Source organism: Capsicum annuum, chromosome 12 (assembly GCF_002878395.1).
Source record: "Capsicum annuum cultivar UCD-10X-F1 chromosome 12, UCD10Xv1.1, whole genome shotgun sequence".
Classification (NCBI taxonomy): Eukaryota; Viridiplantae; Streptophyta; class Magnoliopsida; order Solanales; family Solanaceae; genus Capsicum; species Capsicum annuum.
Window position 1 is genome coordinate 48,737,287 of NC_061122.1, and position 24,555 is coordinate 48,761,841.

A 24,555-nucleotide genomic window follows, 5' to 3' on the forward strand; every position below is an offset into this window, starting at 1 on the left:
ATGGCGACCTCCTCCACTATTATAAAGGGATTAGATTTTTTGTCTAATCTTTGTCCTCAAACAAAAGGATTATTTAGTTTTATTCTTAAGCTTTCTCTATTGTATTAGCTACTTTTTACCAATTCCTTGATGTTAAGCTCTCTAAGAAGGCATATCCAAAGTGACGCTAGAACTGTCCAACCTATTAAAAAAGGAAATCATATGCTAAATCATCTTAAAAGACATTGGGGGAAGGTTTATGCCCCCAGATTGTGCCGCCTCCTCCTATTTCATAACATACTCATTCGCAACCTCCTCTTAATGGTCCTGGGGTAGGGGTGGTGTCTCAAATCTTTGGTAGGCTTGATTTGTTGCAACCAGAGCAGGCAGGTGTTGCTCTACCTCCCCCTCTTCTACTACCCTCTCCTCGAGCTCAAACAGTCGATTTCTCTATTGGAACTATTGGTGCATGGGTTACTGCTTTGGCTATGTTAGTTCTAATGTTCACCATCTATTGACAAAATAAAAAAGTAGGTTAGATACAAATATGAATTTCTAGTTACTAATTGGAATCAAGTTATAGAACAAAAGTAGAAAGAAAGTAATAATTTACTAAAGTCTTATAGCCTCTTGAAGAAAAGTATAGACATATTCTTACTGTTCCGCAAGACTCTACTAGACCTATTTTATTATATTGAGACAAATGAACCTAGGGCTCTGATTCAAACTTTGTCATGACCCAAACCCCTTTGGAGTGGCACCCACACTAACTCTCCAGTGGGAGAACCATTAAAATCCAACTTACTCAAACCCATCACTTTACCAAATTCAAGATAAACTAATTACTTCAATTAAAATCCAATGTCTCAAAGTTTTCCAATAACATAGATGGTGAAATAAAATGAATGTCTAAAAAACCCTAGAATCTAAAAGTTATGTACGAAAACCACTTCAAATATCAATACAAAGGTTCAACCCAAAACAACAGAGAATATCTGAGTCTTAAAACAAATGGACCAGAAACTAAGTAGATGGCTCATGGCTTTTCAAAATATGTTGCTCATCGTTAATTTGAAATATAGTCTGCTCTAAAGCTGAGGTCTCAATGCAGTCACCAAAAAATATTCTACACTCAACAAAAAGAGAACGTATAATATCAGTACACAAGAAATAATGGTGTACTAGTAGGATCATCAACCAACCTAAAATAAGAAATGTGAAAAAGCAACCATAACTTAGTAAACAACAAACAATCATAAACACCTACCAATTAACTATACTTCAATTATGTAACACTTAGCATTTCAAAAAACATCATAAATTTTAGTCAAGTACACGTCAATACAAGTAATAACTCAAGTCAACACTCTGAATACCACATCAATCCAAGTCAAAAAACCATGACACATAAACAATATGCTAACCATGTCTCAATTACATAAGTAGATAGACAGTAAAAGAGATATGCCAAGCATTCTAGTTTAGCCTAAACCACTTAAGAATCCAATTCAACAACAATAATGACCAGAAGACTAAGATACTGGTTCATCAAGGAACAAAATATAACAATTCAACACATAAATTCAATTCACTCAAGGAACCACCACACTCACCATTGTGTTGTACACACATGTTAAGGGTCTTATGGGCCCACTAGCCATGACATATAAGGTACGAGATCTTGATCTTGTCCCTGTACCAAAAATTCCAAACATCTAGTGTCTGCAAACTTTACATCACCCAATCCCACGAAGGTGTTCAAGTACTGGTACTTCTCATAATAACTAATATGAACCCATAAAGATGTTTGAATACCAATATATCCCACAATAATCAATAGATATCACCACAAGCACAATACAATAAAATAAACCCGATGTTGGGGTCCTTCCATAACTTCCCAAAATATGTGCGAAAGCCAACTACTTTCGAGAAATGAATTTGTGGTCGGACAAAAATTAGGAACGTTTAACCCTCTTTGCCTAGGGTTACTTGCATCCACTCTATCCAAAGGGAGGGGACAATTGTTGACACCTAATTTTTTTCCTCCACGACTAAGTTTAATCCTTAGTTTCTCTGATTTTAAATAAATTCAAAATATTTATTTTATCGGGATAAATGCCCTTTGAAATATTTACTTGGATTAGTTTCGCCATTCAAGTAACGATCATACATTTTGTATTTACATATACGGGATCATATGAATTTTGTTATTTAAATAAATATTCTTATCAAAGTTGGATGTTTATTGACTCATCTTGAAAACTAATTCAAACGGGAAAATCTCGATACAATTTATTTTCAAAAGATAATTTATCTAGAGAATGTTTATTTGATTTTATTAAATCTAGAAGCTCGGAACTGAATCGGTCATTAATTCATTTCAAACCATGATTCGATTTAGCCAATTTACTAGATTATTTGGCTAAAATTACAATGCAATGAGCCAATTGATTTTTCATTGATTAAAATTCAAATACAATTAGCTAAATTTCTGATAACTAAGGTTTTTAGAAAATAATCTAACCTCTACCTTCTTAATTTTAATCAATTTAGACCTTAATCAGCCCAACCCATTCAACAACCCAATAGATCACCTAAGACAACCTATTTTCTTTCTCTTTTGTAACAACGAAACTCACCAGTCCAACCCACTTTAACAAAACCGACCCGGCCCAACCTTATATCCCCTATTTCCCTTTCCACCTTTAATAAGTGTACAAAGCAACAACTTCAACAAAGCGACAAAGGTAACAATATCCACCAACGATGCCGATTAATGTTCGGACCATCGTATTAGGAAATCCGATGATTTTTTCACCTCTCCTCTCATCTGATCTCTTTTGTCACTATCCCATCACTTCCCGTCAACTTTTTAGCTGAAGCAAAATAAATTTTAAGACTTTGTAATCGCTGAAAGTAGGAGAAAATTGAGTACCCATCAATTAGAGAGGGTTTTGTTTCTTCGATTCGATGGCTATAGGGCTTCAACCTATGGGTCCAAGCCTCTCCACCTTCAAGCCGTCACTCGTTATTCAAATCGACTGAAAAAAGGTTATTTGTTATCTCTTTTCAGCACTAAATTTAACCTGTAATTTATCTTCTCAAGGACATTAAATTTATTTTTTTTTTAAAAAAAAAAAAATTTTGGAAGCTTTTTGGAAAAGCCAGGCAACCTATAATTTTCCTATAAAAGAGGTCTTGGTCACCCCTTAGGGTATAGAGTTAAGTGGTAAAGAAGTTGGGGAATATCTTGAGTTTTTATCTTACTCTCCCATTCACTAAATTCTCTAGTTTCTTTGGTTTACCCACGCTGCTCTCTTTGTTTTTTCATCGTTCGAACAACTCGGAAGTTGACGTATGTGGTGGAATCGATCTTTGGACTTGTCTTCTTGGTCCTCTACTGCAAAAAAGGTCAGTAACCCTTCTCGATATTCATTTCTTTTATTAGACTAAATACAGTCATAGGAGTGTTCTAGCATTGAATATGCAGTTCCATTGATTTTGATTAAGAGTTGATTCCATTACGAGATATCGTCTCAATTATTGTCTGCATATCACTAATTCCTTTCTTTTTTTGACGCATGTGAAATCAGTACGAGTCTGCTCGGACTCCATTTGCACCATCTCAATGGGCTGCGGAAGCCCAACATATAGAATTTTCACTGAGTTAGCCTAACTAATTTCACTTGATCAACGAAAAAAGAGAAATGAGTTCTAAATATTCATACCCATTATTTTTTAAGACCCATTCCGCATCAGAAGATCAGAAAAGGAAGTGGTAAAAATGACAAATACTAGATTTTGGGCGAAGGCCTAAGATCGCTGTTTATTCTTAGTTTTTATATAATTTGTGTCACTAACATTTGCTTTGACCAGAACTTTTGTTAATTTAGATGAGTCTCCAAAAGAGGTTATTTCATTTTGGTCAATTTATTTATTATTACTCTTCTTGGTTAAGTCGCATAGGTTACAGATTTAAACTATTCTAATAAATTCATTAAATCCTTTTTGGCTTCTCCTAAAAAAGATATTTTAACTTGGATAATATTTCAAACTAATTCTTATCGTGTTTTAGTCAAACATTCACTTTAAATGTTGAATCAAATTTCCTTCTCTTAATATAAGATCGATAAAACAAACTCTGGCAAAATTTGATAGAATTGTTAGGAATTTAACTAAAAAATGCTTTATAAATTTTCTTTGGCCACCAAAAATATTAAACCCATCGATGAACCGCAGTTGCAAATGTTTTGAAATGCCTAACCCCTTCTCTGAAAAATTACTTGAACCCTTATCCTAGGATTTCTTAAATATCCTTTTTACACTATTTTCTTAATATTTTTTAAAATTAAGTGGTGACTCTTTTTCCTTCTACTTTATTTTTCAAAATAATTTGCCAACGTTATGATGCTTTTATAGAGTTTAAAATGCGTCGTAATAGAAATGATGACTCTGCTTGGGTTTATCTAGGTTCTAACCGAAAGGAATTTTATAACTTTTTGTGGCTAATTCTTTCGTGGATATTTATTTAAATTTCATATTCACTGTCATTCCGCTCATATCTCCTCCACTCTGGAAAACTAACACACACACACATTGTACACGTGGATTGTACATTGTACTTTCTCAAAATTCTTTCAAAATACCTTCTTTAGAGATTCGACACATATGTGGGCTGAGTGGGTGTTTTACTGTCGGGGGACCACGTGCCTTCTCATATAGGAAATTCAAGTCCGTGTCTATCCAAATCTTAGAAAAACTTAAGATAGAGGTATGCCACACTTTCAATTTAAGTATGCATGCATATACCTTAGTCGAGTCGATTCTTGTTAGCGACTCTACATTTAGGATATCCACCTATGTGTCGATGGATATTCGCGACCCAACGATCAACGATCATATTTTATGTGACGTTATATGTTAGAAAAATCCTTGTCAGTGGCTCGAATCAATCTATCCTAATCACGAATGTCTGACATTTAGGCTCACCCCTGGCATAAAAGGATTACCCAATTTAGGACGCGAATATTTAAGTGCGATCATTATACTATTATGTGTTATAATTATTTTATATTCTATGTGATGCTCTGATTAAAGATAAATGGATCCAGTCCTTTCTTTTCTAGAATCTTTAGGAAGAAATATAAACTCACCAACTGAAAGTCCAACCAAAAAAAAAAATCCATGTCTTTTAGACTTGTTAGAAATTCTAAAACTTTTTGGAAAACCTCTAAATTGTACTTCTATAAAATAGGAAGGTTGACTTTTGAAGATGTCAGAACGAAGTATCACTTCACCAATTCCAATTATCCACTTGGTGAGTGATGAGGAGACCAAAGATTTGTTGTTAAAGAAAATTGCTAAAACCAAAAAAAATAGCTGCAGCAAGGAAGAAATTTGCAGAATTGGAAAGAGGGAGAAAAAAGATTACACGGAGAGGTCATAACGATTAATGTAGAAACAACTTTGGTGAAAAGGCATATTGCTAATATCGATCGGGGAATCCTTGACGTCTCTAGGGTATCTACAAGGGCCTTAAAATTTGAGCATCACGCAAGAGGGTCTATTAATAATGTTTCAAACCTAACGTTGAAAAACAATTTCTCCATAAAGAAAACAACCAAAGAAGATAAAGGTCTGGGTGACGAGAGCGTAGGATTGTCACTCGATTATTGAAACTAACAAAAAGCAACTCTGGTAGAACTTAGGTTTATACTTCACCTTAGGATGTCTTTGTAATCAAGAACTATGTGAGACTTGATCCCATGGGGGTACGTAGGAAGATTTTTTTGAGCCTAGTCTCTTTATCTACTTTAGAGAAGGTATAATTAGATTCAAACTACGTTGGACTTTGCCTTTATTTAATTTGAACTATGATGTAATTCAAACTACTTTGAGATTATCTGTGTGTAACTTGAACTATGTTGGGCCTGAATTCCCTGGCTAGATACGTAGGCAACCTACATAAGACTCAGCCCTTATCTTTTAAATATATTATTTTTCCATTTATGGTGAAAATTTTAGAATTCAACAAGTCCAAGAGCAGAAGAATCTATGTTTGAAAAAGTCAACCTTCCTGTCAAAATTATTTACCAAAAGTGAATACACAAACTTCTATCCATATCAATACTTAATCTGTGGATCAATTTACCTTTAATATGAGCAGCTTTTAAGTGTTTACCTTTCGTCAAATATCTTGTATTTCTTATTATGAACAGAAGCTAACATAGTTACCCTTTGAGTTGTTTTTCTTTATCAGATGATAAAGAGAAATTGGTCTGTGATAAAAACCAGCGGAGCATCAATACTTCATAAGATTTAAGGCAAATAAAAATTCCTCCCTTGACCATCGTTTCACTAGTGAAGAGAAAAGAATGACTAGTAGTAGCAAGGAAAACACTCTCACCAAAATTACTGTTAGGGATGGTGTGATAACAACATAAGGTGAGACGATCACCGAATTAACTTGGAGAATAGAGGAACTTTAAGAAGAAGTACAACGATAAAAAGATATGGCTAATTTGGCCATTTCTCCTAATACGCCAGCTTTGGATAACCATGTGCTTCCACTTTGATTCCCTCATTTTAGATCTCCTAACAATGACAACCAACCAAATGACGTACCCTCCGCTTCTATGCCTAGACCTCCTATTAATCCCATCAATCTATCATGCCAAACTTATAACACCGACCGCGACAATAATCCAAATGCTTACCATCCTTAAAGCTACACTCCAAATTATCAAAATACCTCTCCAAATGCCTTTGTTTCCCAAAAAAAAACTCATCCCACTTTTAATACCAATGTCAATATTCCTCAAAACTTAATTCCCACCTATCAAAACTCCACTAATACTGCCCAAAACCCTTTGCTAACCTAAAATATCCTTCCCACTACCCTCCAAGCCACCATAATATCTACATCTTACCATGCATTCCCCCAAAACCCAGAAATCAACTACTATGAGGAGATGGAAAAGGAGTCTAAGGTTCCTGAAGACAACCATGCTAGGGAGCTACTATTGATAAAAGAAGAGATCGCCAAGATGAAGAAAACATATAGTTTGCCCAATGCAACAAGGTTTGGTTATGATGACCTTTGCATCCACCCCGATTTGAATTTGCCCGAGGGATTTAAAACTCCGAAGTTTGAAATATTCAATAGTACTGGAAATCCTACTGCCCACTTAAGAGGATATTGTGACCAAACATTAGGCGCTGGTAGAAATTAAGAATTATTGATAAGGCTCTTCAGTCGAAGCCTAAGTGGAGAGGCATTAGAGTGGTTTGCTTCACAAAAACTAAAAAAGTTGCCTGAATAGAGTGTTTTGGCTAGGATTTTGTCGATAGATTTTCCTACAACATCGAGATGGTTCCTAACTGATATTCTTTGAATTGCATCAATCGAAAGTCTAATAAATTCTTTTGTGAATATGCCTATCATTGGAGGAAAGATGAAGCAAAGGTACGACCTCCTATGACAGAAAGAAAAAATAGTAGTTGTACTTACCGATCTTAGGAAGAAGAGTTTTATGATAAGATGATATCAGTGATTCGTGCTACCTTCCCTAATTTGGTTGAGATAGGTAAAATAGAGGAGGAAGGAATAAGGACAGGGAAGATCAACAAAGCCTTTGAACACCTTGGATCTTAAGAATTCCCAAAGAAAAAGAGAAATAATGTGTTCTTCGTATCCTCTAGTCCAAACCAAAAGTCAAGGAAATCTCTTGGGTTTAATTTTGGGAAATTATCCTTACCGTCTGTATACCCTCCAACTCTACAAAATCCTCAACCCATGTTTTATACCCAGCCTAGTCCCTAAGTTCCACAACCAAAATTCTTTTCCAATTAACAGAATTATCCATCCTCATTGCCAAATCATCAGCCCCCTTACCAAGCTCCACTCTCAAATTTTCAAGCCTACCAAAAATCCCTAATTAAACAAAATTACCATTAAGTCCCTCCTCCCACCAACCAAAATGACTATAATCTTCCTCGTCTGCATCAAGAATAGAAAGTCACTAGGAGTTTCAGTGCTTTGGCTGAAACTAGAACTCAATTATTCAAAAGGTTAAAGGAAGTAGATCTTATCCAACCTATCCCACCAAAACCCACCAATACCAATTCTTAATTTCTCCACGTCGATCAACATTATGCATATCATTCAGGGGGTACTGGATACACAACTGAGGACTGTATTAATATGAAGCTCAAGATTTGAAATTTGATTGATCACATGTGATTTCGCTTCAAACAGCACCACCAAATATTACTACCAACCCGCTCCCAAACCATGAAGGGGCAACCATCAGTATGATAGAAATAGATGATGAGTTGGTGGTGAGAAAATCTATAGTGTAGGCTATCCCTGAAGAAATGGAAAAAGAAAAAGTAACACAAAAGGCAGTGGCTGCCTTGAGTGTTACTAAGAAGTTTGCACCTTATCAAGCCTTTGCCTTGATGCTTGTAAGAGAACAATTTATAGTGAAAGCTGGCACTGCAAAAGGAATGACTACATCATGAAGATGCTATACTCCAAAAGAAATTGCTAATGATGAATACAAGAAGAGTGCTAAAAAAATCCATTCACTGGAGGAGAAACTGAAGAATTTTTTAGAAGAATACAGCCGAAAGAGTACTCTATTATTAAATATTTAGAGAAGACGCCCACTCAAATTTCTATTTAGGTATTGCTTATGAGTTCTTAATATCATAGAAAAGTTTTGTCGAAAGTCCTTGAAGAAGCATACGCACCCGTAGGCACAAGTATCAAAAATTTAGTGGCCATGATAAGTAAAGTAGTGGAAGACCATCGCATTAGCTTTGGTAGAGATGAGTTTCCCTTTGAAGGAGTAATGAATAATAAGACATTGCATATCATTATCAAATGTCAAGACAAGATCATCAATAGGATATTAATTGATAATGGATCAGGTCTGAATATCTGCCCATTATCTATTTTGACTCTGTTGAACCATGATATAGGAAAAACTTATTAGAACTCAGTAAATATAAGAGCTTTTGATGGGGTCAGAGAAACACCATCATGGAAATTAAGTTGCATCTTCAAATAGGGCCTGTAAAATTCCTAGTAGCATTTCAAGTGCTGGACATTGCCTTAAGTTACAATCTTCTCTTAGGAAGGCTTTGGATTCATGCAGCGGGGGTTGTTTCTTCAACGTTACACCAATTAGTGAAATTTGTATAGGAAAATAATAAAGTGGTCATCCATGAAAAAGGGAGTCATTTGAGTCACCCTAATGGTTATGTTTCTGTGATTAAAAAGTCCCAAGAGAAAGTAATTTTTATACGGTGGTGATCATGAATACGGATGAGAAAGACCCAACTCCGTATAAGCCAATGCCTTTGATCTATAAGATGTTGGCAATGTTATGCTGAAAAGCAGTTCGATCCTGGATGCGACTTAGGGAAGAATTTGGATGGAATCATTGAGCCTATTGTGATTCTAGAAAAGTTGTCCAAATATGGGTTAGGTTATATGCCAAATAAAGATCTGAAAGGGATACGAAGAAGAAAGGTCCAGAATTGGTGAAGATGTTACCTCTGTTGTACCAGTCATTCCCTATATATGTAAAGCCTATAAGCGATGGTCTCGAGTATGGAATAGGGAACTTGTTTGAAGAGCGTGATGCTATTATAGAAGATTTTTCCAAAAGGACCGAGAATAAGACAGATGAACTAGGGGATAAGCTATCAAATTGGACTTCCACTCTAAACATGACTCCTCGATTGATATGGCAGATGAAAGGATGAAATTTTATGTTTGCAAAATAGATGGTAGTTCGAATGAGTCCCGAGACCCACCCTTTAAGTTTATTTACCTCATTTTCATGTTTTATGCTTTCCAAAAAACTCAGACCTACACTAGTGCGGATCATAGCCAACATTTGTAATTTTTAAAAATTCAATGAAAGCCTCTCGTATTGTGAAAATATTTGTCTTCTATTTTTTGTTGCATTATTCGATCACTATAATCTAACTTGTGTTGTTTATGTTTTGAGTAATAATAATTTAAAACCTGCCAATGTCATGACATGTCAAGAGCTAAATGAACACATTAAAGCAAAAATGATGAATGAGAAGAGTATGAAGAAGAAACAATGGCCCCATACCAGTTAACAGAGGAACTAAAGAATTTTGAGGATCAAGAAAGGCCCAACCTAGGAGACTAAGGTAATTAATCTTGGTGATGAGGGTGAAGTCAAAGAAACTAGAATAAGTGTGCATCTGACAGATGATCAGAATACAAAACTTATCAGGTTACCTAAAGAGTACTTTGATGTATTTCCTTGGTCCTATGACGATATGCCAGGATTGAGTACAGATTTAGTATCACATAAGTTACCAATTGATCCAGGGTTCAATCCTGTGAAGCAAAAGTCTCAAAAATTCAAGCCAGATGTGAATTTGAGAATCAAGGAAGAAGTCACTAAGCAAATCCAAGCCAATGTAGTTGAAGTTACAAAGTATCCAACATGGCTAGCCAATATTGTTCCAGTACCATAGAAGGATAGAAAGATCAGGATTTGTGTCAATTATAGAGATTTAAACAAAGCCCGACCTAAAGATAACTTTCTATTACCCAATATCCATATTCTCATCAACAAATGTGCAAGACATGAAATGCAGTCGTTCGTGGATATTTTACCGGGTATCATCAAATACTAATGGATGAAGAAGATGCACAGAAAATAACTTTCATCATGCCTTAGGGTGTTTATCACTATATGGTGATGCCCTTTGGTCTCAAGAATGTCAGTGCTACGTATATAAGAGCAATGATAACCATATTTCATGATATGATCCATAAAGAGATTGAAGTGTATGTGGACGATATGATCATCAGGTCCCACAAGAGTTCAGACCACTTATCCTACTTGAGAGGGTTCTTTGATCAATTGTAGAAGTACAATTTGAAGTTGAATTCTGCCAAGTGTGCTTTTGGGGTACCAGCTAGGAAATTATTGGTTTTTCATTATTAGTAAAAGGGGCATTGATCTTGACCCCTTAAAAATTAAGGAGATCCAAGAAATTCCTTCTTTGAAGAAAAAGAAGGAAGTCATGAGTTTCCTAGAAAGGTTGAATTACATCAGCAGGTTCATAGCTCAGTCAACTATTATTTGTGAACCTATCCTCAAGATGTTAAATAAAGATGCACCAAACAAATGGACCAAAGAATGACAAACAACTTTTGACACAATCAAGGATTATTTATCTAATCCACCGATACTAGTTCGACCAAAAGAAAGAAGTCTTCTGTTGTTCTATTTATTGGTTTCAGACAATGCATTTGGATATTTCTTAGGGCAACATGATAAAACCAAAAAGAAGAAAAGATTAATTTATTACTTGATTAAGAAGTTCACTCCATATAAGGCTCATTACACTTTATTGTAAAGGACGTGTTGTGTATTAACCTGGGTGGCCTAGAAGCTAAGGCACTTCCTAACGTCGTATCTAACGTATCCCATTTCTAGAATGGATTCTTTGAAGTACATATTCCAAAAGGCCATTCCCACAGGGAAATTTTCCAAATGGTAAATATTGTTGAGTGAGTTCGACATTGTATGTAACTCAAAAAACAATCAAAGGGCAAGCCCTAGCAGATTATCTAATAGAAAATCCAGTTGATGAAGAATATGAGCCACTCCAAACTTATTTCCCAGATGAAGAGTTATTGTTTGTAGGATAAGATATTAATAAAGTATACCCAAGTTGGAGATTATTCTTTGATAGACAGTTAATTTCAAGGGTTCAGGAATTGAAGCAGTCTTGATATTAGAAACTGGTCAACATTACTCAGTTATTGCCAAACTGTGCTTTCCATGCATCAATAATATGGCTGAATATATATCTTTCATTCTCGGTCTCAAATTGGCTATTGATATGAATGTTCGATAGTTACTAGTCATTGGAGAAGACCATTGTAGTTTCCTTATCTCTTGATATTTTCCAAAGACACTTCCTTTGAGCCATTCATACTAAGCTTTTCATGTCACACACAAAGGACCCATGGGTATATTCCAAATGTGAACAACCTTGGCTTGATGACATATATGATAGTTTTGGATTGCAATCCTCTTTCCTTGATGTTTATCTTAGTCATGTCCTTTGTGATTCTTGTGGTATGTGTTTCATGATCATAACAAAGGATTGTTGGTTGTATTCCAAAAGTGTACCCCCTTGGCATGTCTATATAATTTGTGGTACTAATACTAACCCTCATATCATGAGGATTATGTGTATGTTTTCCCTCTCTTTGGTTTTGTAAGGTGCAAATTTGAGGATAAATTCCTTTCAAGGTGGAGAGGATGATACAAGCATGAAGAGCACAAGGATTACAAGTTTTTGTTAAAGTCCACGTTTCGGATTTGTAAAGAAATTGAAGATCTTTGAAGCCTTTTTCAAAGCCTTGTCCAAGCTCGGGAACTACAAAGACTACAAGGCACGTTTATGAAAATAGACGTAGTTGAGCATGTCTTAAGTTCATCCAAGGAAGTGTATGTATTAAAGTGTGAAGACATGCCTTAAGTGTCTTAAAAACACTACAAGTCAGCCCCATTTATACACTCCAAACCCACCCCCTTCATTAAGGGTAAATGTGTCATTTCCCATCTCTTTTGCAATAGACTATAAGTAGGAACCCTTAGTCTTATTTTCTTAGTTAGCTCATTCTTGAAATCACTTGTAATATTGAACATCAATTTTCTCTCAAGAAGAGAGTAGACCATCACTTTGACATCACAAGAAATGGTTTCTTCTTGTGTTGTATGTATCGGCTAGAAACGAGAGTGCTTGAGTGAACTGAGTTCCTCTTGTGTTCCGTAAGAACGTATTGCTTGTTAACTTCTTTTGTGGAGGTTTTAGAGTATTTATACACTCTTTAGTTGCTGCATTATGAGTTCTCACTATGTTAAGTTACATATCTTTTTATCGTTTAAGTTTGAGTTTGTTGTTTTCGTTTAGTGTCTTGTGTGTGTGAACTGTTTGTGTATTTGCGGACTGTTTTCGTGCTCTTTTAGATACCGTTTGGTATCAACTGCAACAAATTGTTTCACCAGTCCTATAGTAATATTCTTGACTTGTCCCCTCCAGGATACAACAGTCTTTTCACAAAGAACAACTCAACAACTCTGGACAAGAGTTGAGTTAAAAGTTCCACAAAAAAAACACCTCCCTTCAACTAATGAACTCTATTTTTTCCTATCTTTTGTAAACTCTATATTATCTTGTGTATATCAAAAACATACAAAAACACCTCTATTTATAGGTGAATAAATATTTCATGCAATGAATAATAAGTATAAATGGGAAGATAAATAGAATAGAGGTTACAATGGTTACAAGAGTTACATGAGTTACACCACATAAAGAATAGGATAATGGAGAAAGAAAAAGCGAAAATTAAATGAAACGTATATCCACATCCTACCACCACTAACTATTATGATTAATGGCTCATAATACAAATAAAATAGGTGTTTTTTTGGAAGCTGAAAATGCAACCATAAACGTGAGAATTATGCCAAATAATGACATTAAAAATAAAGGCAACAATCATGCAAAGTAACAACAACAATAATGCACTATTATGCTGCATAACTTTCAAGAATCATGCATTATAATAATATTAAATAATAATAATAATAATATTAGAATGCTTAAAACTACATCAATTCTCCACTCATTTTAATATTAATAAGAGAGTCTACTAGCTGAAGAAAGACTACCATGCATAATGAAGGTGTGCTCTGCATTGAACTTCCACTTAGTAAAGCAGTAATTCTTGCACATAATAGTCAAGGTGTTGACATGAGCTTTATAGCCAGCATGTTACAGCCTTGTACTACCCCAATTTTAATGAGTGTCTTTTATGAATGAGCCTAATTCTAATAGGCAGCAGCCTCCCTCCACACTCACATATGTGAAATTCGTCGAGAGTGCTTCTGTAATTTTAGAACCCCACCATACGAGCTATAGATTATCATTAAAAAAAATTTTAAACTCAACCCCACAATCATTACAGATAAATGCACTCACACTATAGGGAGGGATAAAAAATAGTGCATTTTTCACAACAAGTCAACATGTGATTCGTTTTTTCCATTGAACCTGGTTATAGGATCTCTAGACCCCAGGTTGGGTTTCCTCACATATGACTCAAGATTCATTAGGCTTTAATTCCACCCCCCTCGATGTGCTCCAGACCTTTTCTCTTGCTAAGACCTTAGTCAATGGATCTGTAAGATTATCACAAGATTTGACATAATCAACATTAATAGTACCATTTGTCAAATATGATCTCACATTATTGTGTTTTCTCCTTATAGGTTTGTATTTCCTGTTATAATAACGATTTTAAACTCTACAAATTGTAGTGATATTATTACAATAAATTAATATCGGAGGAATTGGTTTTTCAAAATAAGGTATTTGAAATAACAAATCTCTCAATCAATTCGCTTCCTCACTAGCTGAAGCTAAAGCAATTAGTTCAGCCTTCATGATAGAGTTAGCAATAATTTTTTTTTTTTAGATTTCCAGCAAATAGCACCATCGCCCAAAGTAAAAACATAACCAGTAGTGGATAAGGAATCACCTGACAAAGTAATCCAATCCGCAACACAAAAGCCTTCAAGTACAATAAGATATTTTAAATAGAACAAACCATAATTTTTCATTTTAATTAAATATTACATTACTCTCATTATAAGATGTCAATGTTCAATACTTGGCTTGCTAGTAAACCCTCTACTGCATATGTAATACCAGGTCTAGTGCAATCAGTCACATATCTCAAACTTTCAATTATGCTAGAATAATCCTTTTGATTTAAACATTATTTTCACTTTCAATGGGAAACAAGTGAACTCTAGAATCAAATAGAGTTACAACATGCTTGCAATCAAGGAAATTATATTTTTTCAAAATTTTCTCAAAATAATGTGACTGGTCAAGGAAAATTCCATCATATGTTCTAGTAATTTTTGTTCCTAGAATAAAATTTGCCTATTCAAGATCTTTCATATCAAAATGACTTCTAAAAATATTTTTAGTTTCACCAATAACATTCATGTTATAGCCAAAGATCAATAAATCATCAATATGTAGGCAAATAATAACATGCGAATTATTCTAAGACTTATCGTATATGCACTTATCACACTCATTTGTTTTAAAGACATTATCAATCATGCTAGAATCAAACTTTTCATGCCATTGTTTTGGTGCCTATTTCAAGTCATATAGGAATTTATTAAGTTTACACACTTTGCTTTCTTAGCCGACCTCAACAAAACACTCGGTTTTTCATGTAAATCTCTTCATTTAGGTCTCTGTTTAAAAAAGCAGTTTTTACATCTATTTGATGAATTTGTAAATCAAAAATTGCTACAATAGCAACAAAAAGTCTAATGGATGTAATTCTAGTTACCAGAGAAAAAGTAACAAAAAATTCTAAGCCTTCTAGTTGTTTAAGACCTTTAATCACTAGTCTAACTTTATGTTTATCAACAGATCCATCTAATTTTAACTTTTTATGCATGATCCATTTACATCCAATTAATTTACAACCCGGTGGTAAATCAACTACCTTCTAAATTTTATTGAAAATTAGTGATTTCATTTCATCATTTACAGCCTTTTTTCAGATAATAATATCATGTGAAGACAAAACTTCTTTTAACGTGATAGGGTAATCTCCAATGTTTAAAACATAATAATCACGATCAAAATCTTCTTCTACCCTAGCTCGTTTACTTCTTCTTAACTCAAAATCATCATTTTCTTTATTTTTTAAAGTAGAAGGAGAAGAACTAGGTAGTGAAAAATTATTTTCTTTAGTCCTTTGGCCCTCACCATTTTTAGAATCAAAAGAGAATTTATTTTCATAAAAAATAGCATCACTAGATTCTATTATAATACTATCTTCTAGATTAAAAAAATCTATAGGTTGTACTATGTGAAGCATAACCAATAAAAGCACAAGTAGTAACTTTTTTACCAAACTTAGAGATTTTAGGATCCATTAACCTTACATAGGCTAAGCAATCTCAAATTCTTAGATATCTCAAATTTGGCTTATGACATTTTGACAAATCAAAAGGTGTTAGTTTGGTCTTTTTGTGAGGCACACGAGTCAACACATAGCAAGCAATCAAAAGAGCTTCACCCTAAAAATTTAAAGGTGCACAAGACTAAATTAACATGGCATTAGTTAACTCAATCAAAGTTTTATTCTTTCTTTCTGCTACACCAGTAGATGCAGGAGAATAAGGAGGAATAGTTTTTATGAATTATACCCAATGATCTAACAAAAGAACTGAATTAATATGACTCATATTCATGGTCTCTATCACTTCTAATTCTGTTTATTTTTCTATTAAACTGATTTTCAACTTCATGGAGAAAAATTTTAAAGTTCTTAAAAGCATTAGTTTTATTTTTCATTAAGTAAACATATGTAAAATTAGAAAAATCATCAATGAAAGTGATAAAATATTTATTTCCTCCACGAGAAAAATTCCTCCAAGTTCAAAAATATTAGTATGAACTAATTCTAATAAATCAATTTTTCTTTCAACTTGAAAATGAGGTCTTTTTGTGATTTTATCTTTACGATAAGCCTCACATTTTTTAAAGTTCTTGTTGATCACTAGAATTAATCCTAAACTACTCCTAATTCTCACATTATGATCATTTATATGACACAACGAGTATGCCAAAAATTAGAAGAACAAAGCATATAAGCAGAAGTAGATGTGTTATTCATTTCAACATTCAACTTGAACATACCATCACATGCATACCCCTTTCCCATAAAAACATTATTTTTCATAATTACATACTGATTAGATTCAATAATCTATTTGAAGCCTGCTTTATTAAGAAGAAAACTAGACATCAAATTTTTTCTCATGCAAGGAGTATAAAGTACATCTTTTAAAATTAATACTCTTTCAAAAGTAAATCTCAACTCTATATCTCCCATTTCCAGTACTTGAGTTGTGTGTGAATCTCTAAGCATGATAGTTTTAGGCTCCTCAAAATTAGCATATTTCTTAAACCAGTCTTTGTCATAACGGACATGACGGTTTGCACCAGAGTCAGCCCACCATCCATCAACATTCTCCACCATGTTAATGTCTATTATTACTCCACAAATGTTTCTTTGATAATTTTTACCTGAGGTTTAGGACCATTTTTTCAAAATTTGTAAAATCAAGCACTATGCCTACTCTTGCCACAGACAAAGCACTATTCTTTTTCTTGTACATGTTGATTTATTGCTTGGTTTTTTTCATTATTATTGTCCTTGGGATGTCTACCATTATTTTTCTTGAATTTTTCTTCTTCTTAGGCTTCGAAGTAGTATATTTGTTAGTTTCAGGGGTAGTATTATTGGAAGAAATTAAATTTACCTTCGGTGTTGTAACACCCTGCATTTCGTGCTAGAACGAAAACTGTCGTTTGTATGCATAAATGATCCAAAAGCCATAAATCCTATGTAAATTTTGTATGTTAATCAATTATATAGTGTGGGAACCTATTTGAGCATGAATTAAGATCATAGATGTCCCCAAACTCAAGGACGAGTTGAAAGCTTTCCTATTTTTCGAGTTTGAGTGAGCGTCGAAACTTGGGTCAACTTCAATCAATAGTAACTCTTTGTATATAACGAACTAGGAGGCCTAATATCTATCAAATGAAAGTTCTTTGAGTCCTCTGTTCAATGCCACTAGTATCGCTTTAATCCGATATCTGAGTAGAAAGTTATGCTTATTTTACTTTGAAGTGTCTGTCTGCCAAAATGTGATGACGAGGCTGGTGACTTATCAGCTGTGTGACGGCCCGTCCGACCTGTTCATTAGCCTAAGGCAATGAATGGTAAAAACCATCCTAAAAGTGATGACCTGGGTGACGACTTATCACCTGAGTGACGGCCCGTCAACCCTGGTCATCAACTTATGTAATTATGCAAGTTTTTTCGGTTCCTTAGGGGTATTTTGGTCTTTCCCTCACTCCAAAAACCTTTCACACGAATTAAATCACCCCTTAAGTGTTATTAATCAATCACTATCAGTTTTACAACATCAAAAACTTCCTCTTCACTCTCAAAATAACATCCAACTAGGATTTTCTCCAAGAACAAGAAATTCAAGCAAATCAAGCCTTAAGTTCAAGATTTCCTAGGAATGAATCGAGATTCAAGTTCTTCTCTTTAAATTAATTAATTTGAGGTACGTGGAATTTATCCTAAAAAATAACTACATGGGCTTGAAACACTAGAACATGATGTAAAAATTTTCAAGCATTATTTTAGAAAGGGGTTTTTTGAAATACATGATTTTATTTTGCATTATGAATGTTTAAATGTATTATTGATTTGGTCCTTAGGCCTTTCCCCCTAAATTGATTTACTTGTATACGTATATATATGAAATTTGAGATTGAAGATTGTTTGAGAGCATAAATTATGGACTCCCTCTCGTGTGATAAATTAAAGATTTTAGTTTTGTCGGAAAAGAGTTGAAATGCATGTTTTGTGATTTGAAAGATGTTTTCTCAATGTCATAGTATTTAAATATTGATTTAGAATTATTGAGAGGGTGTCTTGATATAACTATATTTTGTGTTAAAGAGAAGAATTGGATGAGGTATAGACTTTGGACATGACCACCATTGTTTGTTGAATTGTTGATAAAGAGAATTGCTTGCATAGTTTTACATGAATTTTAAAGCATGAGTTTCTTGAAAGAATTATTGATATGGTGGTCCTGAAATTCATAATTTGAAAATTAAGATATAATTTGCTATAAATGGCTCAGAGAATGTGACTTGCAAGTCAATGGTATGATGATACCATATATATGTATGCCATGACAGAGTTAAAGACTCCAGAGTATGTTTTCAGAGAATGCATGTTAAAAGAACTAAAAATGGGCATAAAGAGAGTTAGGTGGTTACCCAAGGAAGGCATGAGTTCAAGTAACTCTTAGCCTAAAACTGTATTTACCGATACGGGTAGATTATTATTGTATGTTGGCGACGGCCGTGTGGCATAGTAGATTCAGAGACTCCGTCCCTTGCATTGGGTTGGGGGCTTGGCTTCCGAGTTAATAGCAGATCCCATATAGCCCATGGGATTACAGATTGTAGGGTACACTACCTAGCACAGAAGTAATACAAAGAGTGTCACAGAGTTCAGATGTTTTCCTAGAGTCTTTTAAAAATGTCTATGTGATTCCTTACCATATGATATGTTTATGAACTATTTTAAATTGCTCTCATATATGTTAAATATAAATTATTATTTTGGATTTGCTCTGCGTACCAGTACATCTATATTGACCCCTCTTCCCTACCTTTCAGGTTCAGAAGCTTAGTCTAGGGGCCCGGCTAATCAGTAAAGTATCCAGAGAGAAGTGATCTGTGCAGTGGTGAGCCTTCTTTGTTTCAGAAGGCCTGTTATTTTAGATTATGTTGTTTCTTTATTTTGATCTATTGGGGGCCTTGTCCTATCTTTTCAGACAGTTGTCTTTAGATCATGTAGTAGAGATTTTGTAGACTGTTCCAGATGTTGTTTAGTTGATTTCGGATTTCATTCCTTATTGGTAAACTGAATCCATAGTATGACAATGTTTCTGTATTAGATTATAATTCCGCATTTTCTTTTATTATATAAATGTTGTGCATAATTACCAGATCAAATAGAGTAGAACATTTGGGCCTTCATGGTTCGGGATGTCCGTGACGGTTAGGCCCTAGTTTGGGTCATGACAGGTGTGATGTTGTTCTCTTCTATTTGCAAAAGTGCATCTTGACCCCTTACTTCTTCTTTCATGCGAATTCTCACTATCAAAGTCTCAAGAGAAGTTTTCTTTTGCTTGTAACACATAGTTTTTTGAAATTCCTTCCATGAAGGTGGAAGTTTATCAATTATGCCATAAACAATAAGGTTATCTCCAATTTGACTTCCTCATACCTGAGCTCTCCAACAATCATTATGATGTACTGAGCTTGGTCTACCACTGATTTGTTGTCCACCAATTGAAAATGATAAAATCTGCTAGCCGGATATTTTTCGCTCCCGCACGCCTCCTCAGTATCATACTTCCTTAGCAATGCTTTCTAAATTTTCTTTGCACTAGAGTAAGTTCTATCATAATAATCATAAAAAATATCAGATAGACAATTAAGTAAAACGTACCGACACTTGTATGAGTCACCATCGTATTTTTCAACTTTCTCTTGAAGAGAAATGAGTTCTTCATCACTCATGGAAGAGTTATTTACTTTATTTGGATTCTTCTCAGTTAAAACATAAGAGAGATTGAGAAGACTCAAGTAGAAAAGCACTTTATCCTTCCACCTTTTGAAATGAGTACCGTTGAACCAGAATGGCTTGTTAAGATCTCCCATCTTGACATCCGTGGATTTTTCAGTTGTTGTCATTGAATCTCCTTAAAATTGTTGGTGAAATTACTAAAAATATTACAAATGAAATAATGAAAAGTTATCTTTTTCTTCTTCTTTAGCTGAGGCGCGGATATCTCGCTCTCTTTAAGGAGATTCAAGCCCACTGCAGCAAATTGTTTCACCGGTCCAGCAGTAATCTTCTTGACTTGTTCCCTCCATGATACAACAGCCTTCAAACAAAGAACAACTCAACAACTCTGGACAAGAGTTGAGTTAAAAGCTTCACAAAAAGAACACCTTCCTTCAACAAATGAACTCTTTTTTTTTTACTATCTTTTGTGAACTCTATAATATCTTGCATATATCAAAACTATGCAAGACCGCCTCTATTATAGGTGAAGAAATATTTCATGTAATGAATAAGAAGAACAAATGGGAAGATAAATAGAATAGAGGTTACAATGGTTGTAAGAGTTTCATGAGTTACACCACATAAAGAATAGGATAATGGAGGAATAAATAGGGGAAGTTACACCACATAAATAATAGGATAATGGAGGACTAAAGAGGGGAAGTTACATGAAACTTATATACATATCACACCACCACTAACTATTGTGATTAATGTTTCATAGTACAAATGATATAGGAGTTTTTTGGAAGCTGAAAATGCAGCCATAAACGTGAGAATTATGCCAAATAATGGCATTAAAAATTAAGGTCAACTATGCAAAGTAACAACAAATAATGCACTATTGTACTGCATAGCTTTCAAGAATCATGCATTATAATATTATTAAATAATAATAATAATAATAATAATAATAATAATAATAATAATAATAATAAAGGACAATAATAATAATATTAAAATGCTTAAAATAACATCAAGAAGTAAACGGAGCAATTCCAACTCTCATAATTGGTGAATTGCTTTTAAGAGTACATCAATCAAAATATTCCTAATCTTGAGATTATTTTTAAAAGAAGTTTTATTTATTTAAATGACCCTTATTTCAATTTCAAACTTGAATGAGGAATATATATATAGTTTAGGGTACGTATTTTGTACGTGTGTCTCACATCAAACAATAAAATATATGCAAGAAGGAAAAAATTATAAAAAGTAGAAATTTGCATTAAAATAAATGATATCTATTTAAATGGTATAGTTTGACATTTTGACTTATTATTATAACAAAAAATCACAATTCGTTAAAGTTTTTCATTCTTTTACCTTAAAAGAGGAGTCGGTGTTATTTTTTCATTGAAATGTTCAGAGTCATAACTTTTGGTGTCGCATCCGAATTGAATTCTCCAAAAATAATGTACTTTTAGAGAATCCAACATACATCTATTGAATTTTTTGAAAAGCCCAAGCAAAATAGTAGTTATAATGAATATCAGTGTGCATGGTCTCTTCTTCACCTTCTCCAGCGAATATGATTTGCTAATCCAATGATCACATGAACAGTATCGACACTATCACCTTATCTAGGATCAAACTAAAAAAATCAAGACTCAAACTTGAGGCTCATCTAACTAAACGCAGGGTCTATATAGTGTAATGAACTTGTTTCTTGATCACAAAGATCAAAAGAAAGTTAAAGAGCTAAGCTCGAAAATAAAATCAGAATTTTAGTTGATGCCTTTTGTTTTTCCAACATCAATCCCTGAGTTAAGCTCCTTCTGTCCTTCATATGCTGGAAAAAATTGTATAGTTTGCTCCAAACTTGGGAGTACTTAGAGGATCATCCTTTTTTCTTCCCTATGTTCCAAATGATCTTTTACTGCAATGACAAATCACAATTTAGTATCAGATCTTATAAATTACGTTATACTTTATTGACCACATTACTAGTAACAGAAGTTCAGCGTGGGAAATTCTATGGTATAAGTACAATAAAACTCAAATTTTTCACCTCCTTTAGTGGACCAAAGCCACTTAACCTCTATGCCTGAATTTAAAATAGTTTTACACCTAAGTTGTTCAGACTCTCCACAAATATTATTGCACCCGCGTCATAGTTTTTAAAAGTAAACTTTTTTTGAAGGTCTGACATGCATCCATCGACATTATTGAGGAGTTCGAGAAATATAATTTTACGCCGTTCTCATATCACTAGCATGATAGTTAAGAAAATAGGAGTATAGACATTATTTCATATTTCTTTTTCCTTGATTATACGTCTAGGAGAGTTATTTTCATTTGTTTTATATCAAGGACAAGTATTATAATAAATGTGGAGTATCAGACGCTCTAAGGACACATTTTAGTCAAAGATTTGGCATGGAATCTGGCCACCACCAAAGATGTAGTCCACAATTATGAGAAAGTTGTGCTTTTACTATCTAGTCTCTAATATACTAAGAGTGTTGTCTGGGGTAGTTTTTGGTACACAATTGCTCAAATATAGCAACATTAATCACATTTATTGGCAACGAGAACCTAGTATGTATTTTTACACACAAATATCACAATCACAACTTCATTTCGTTAAAAATTAGACACATGCTCCTCGCGAATATATCTCCTAAGACTTTTATCCCTTGAACATGGGAGATCAATGGAGGAACGCTAGCTATACACTTAGCACATGCAAGTCAAACAACTACGAAGGATATAAAATTTTGTTCTTCGTTCCTATTCTTGTTTTTTCTTGGTCCCAATTATCAATTCGACATGCATAAGCACATCCTTACTCTAACATACTCAAAATATACAATATACAAATTCTCAAACACATCAAAGCATCTAATTCAGAACATTTTTTCCTTAGAACAAGCAAAATTGAAGTTCTTTTACTCTTTTATCCACCAATTCTCTAAGAAAAAAGGGATAACTCATTCAATTGCTATAACAAAAATTTTCAAAGTATTGATAGTGGTCAATTGTGCAACAACAACAATAGCAAACCCAGTGTAGTCTGGGGAAGGTAGAATATATGTAGTCCATACCACTACCTGTGAAGAAGTAGAGAGACTATTCTCGATATACCCCCGGTTCAGTACCAAAAAGGCGGTAAAATAAAGTCATAATAAAGCAAGAAAGAAGATGAAATAATAGAAATAAGACACCCACAAAGTAATACTCTACACTAACAAACCAAAGACACATACCTCACCCAAATCCTCCGAACTAGAAGCTCCAGTCAATGTATAAAGCCCTAAGATTACTAGCCCTGCTACACCAAATCACTCCTAACTACTAGCTACAACTCACCCATACGCACTAGTCCTCTACCCTAATTCACATGTTCCATACCTTCCTATCTAAGGTCATGTCCTCGGTAAGCAATAACTGCTTCATTTCACATTTAATAACCTCCCTCCAGTATTTATTCGGCCTACCTGTACCCCTCTAAAATATTCTATAGCCAACCTCTTACACCTACGAACTGAGGCATAAGTGCCTCTCCTCATCATTTGCCCAAACCATCTCAACAATCATTTCTTGTATCTTATCCTCCACTAAATCCACTCCTACCTTCTTTCGAATAGTCTCATTCCTAACCCTATCACCTTTAGTTAGTATACACATCCAACAAAACATTCTCATTTCCACCACCTTCAACTTTTAAATATCGAATTTCTTGACTGGCCAATATTCTACTTTATACAATATGACGGGACGGACTGTCACTTTATAGAATTTGCCTTTAAGCTTGGGAGACACCTTCTTATCAGAAAAAACTCTCGAGTCGAGCCTTTATTTCATTCAACCTGCCCCAATTCGGTAAGAGACATCCTCGTCAATCTCACTATTCCCCTGAATCATAGAACCAAGATACTTAAGAATATCCCTCTTAAAAACAACCTGGGAATCCATCTTTACTATAACCACGTCCTCCTGCTTCAAGTCAATAAACTTGCAATCCAAGTACTTTGTCTTGGTCCTACTTAACCTAAACCCTTTAGACTTCAGGGTTTGTCCCCAAACCTCCAATTTATCATTAACATGTTGTCGTGTCTCATCAATTAAAACTATACTATTTGCAAATAGCATACACCAAGGCACCTCTCCTTGAATATACTGAGTCGTCCCATCCATCACGAAGGCAAATAAAAATAGGCTAAGAGTTGATATTTGGTGCAATCGTGTCAAGATAGGGAAAGACTCTAAATCTTCTCCCA

At 34.2% G+C, this 24,555-nt stretch overlaps 1 long non-coding RNA gene across 1 annotated transcript; it reads left to right on the top strand.

Moving 5' to 3' along the window:
- The first annotated feature begins 2,724 nt into the window (after nt 1-2,724).
- On the top strand, nt 2,725-19,679 carry LOC124889532. Its single transcript, XR_007048596.1, has 2 exons — nt 2,725-3,393; nt 19,375-19,679. It is a non-coding gene; the product is annotated as an uncharacterized LOC124889532 (long non-coding RNA).
- The last annotated feature ends 4,876 nt before the right edge of the window (nt 19,680-24,555 follow it).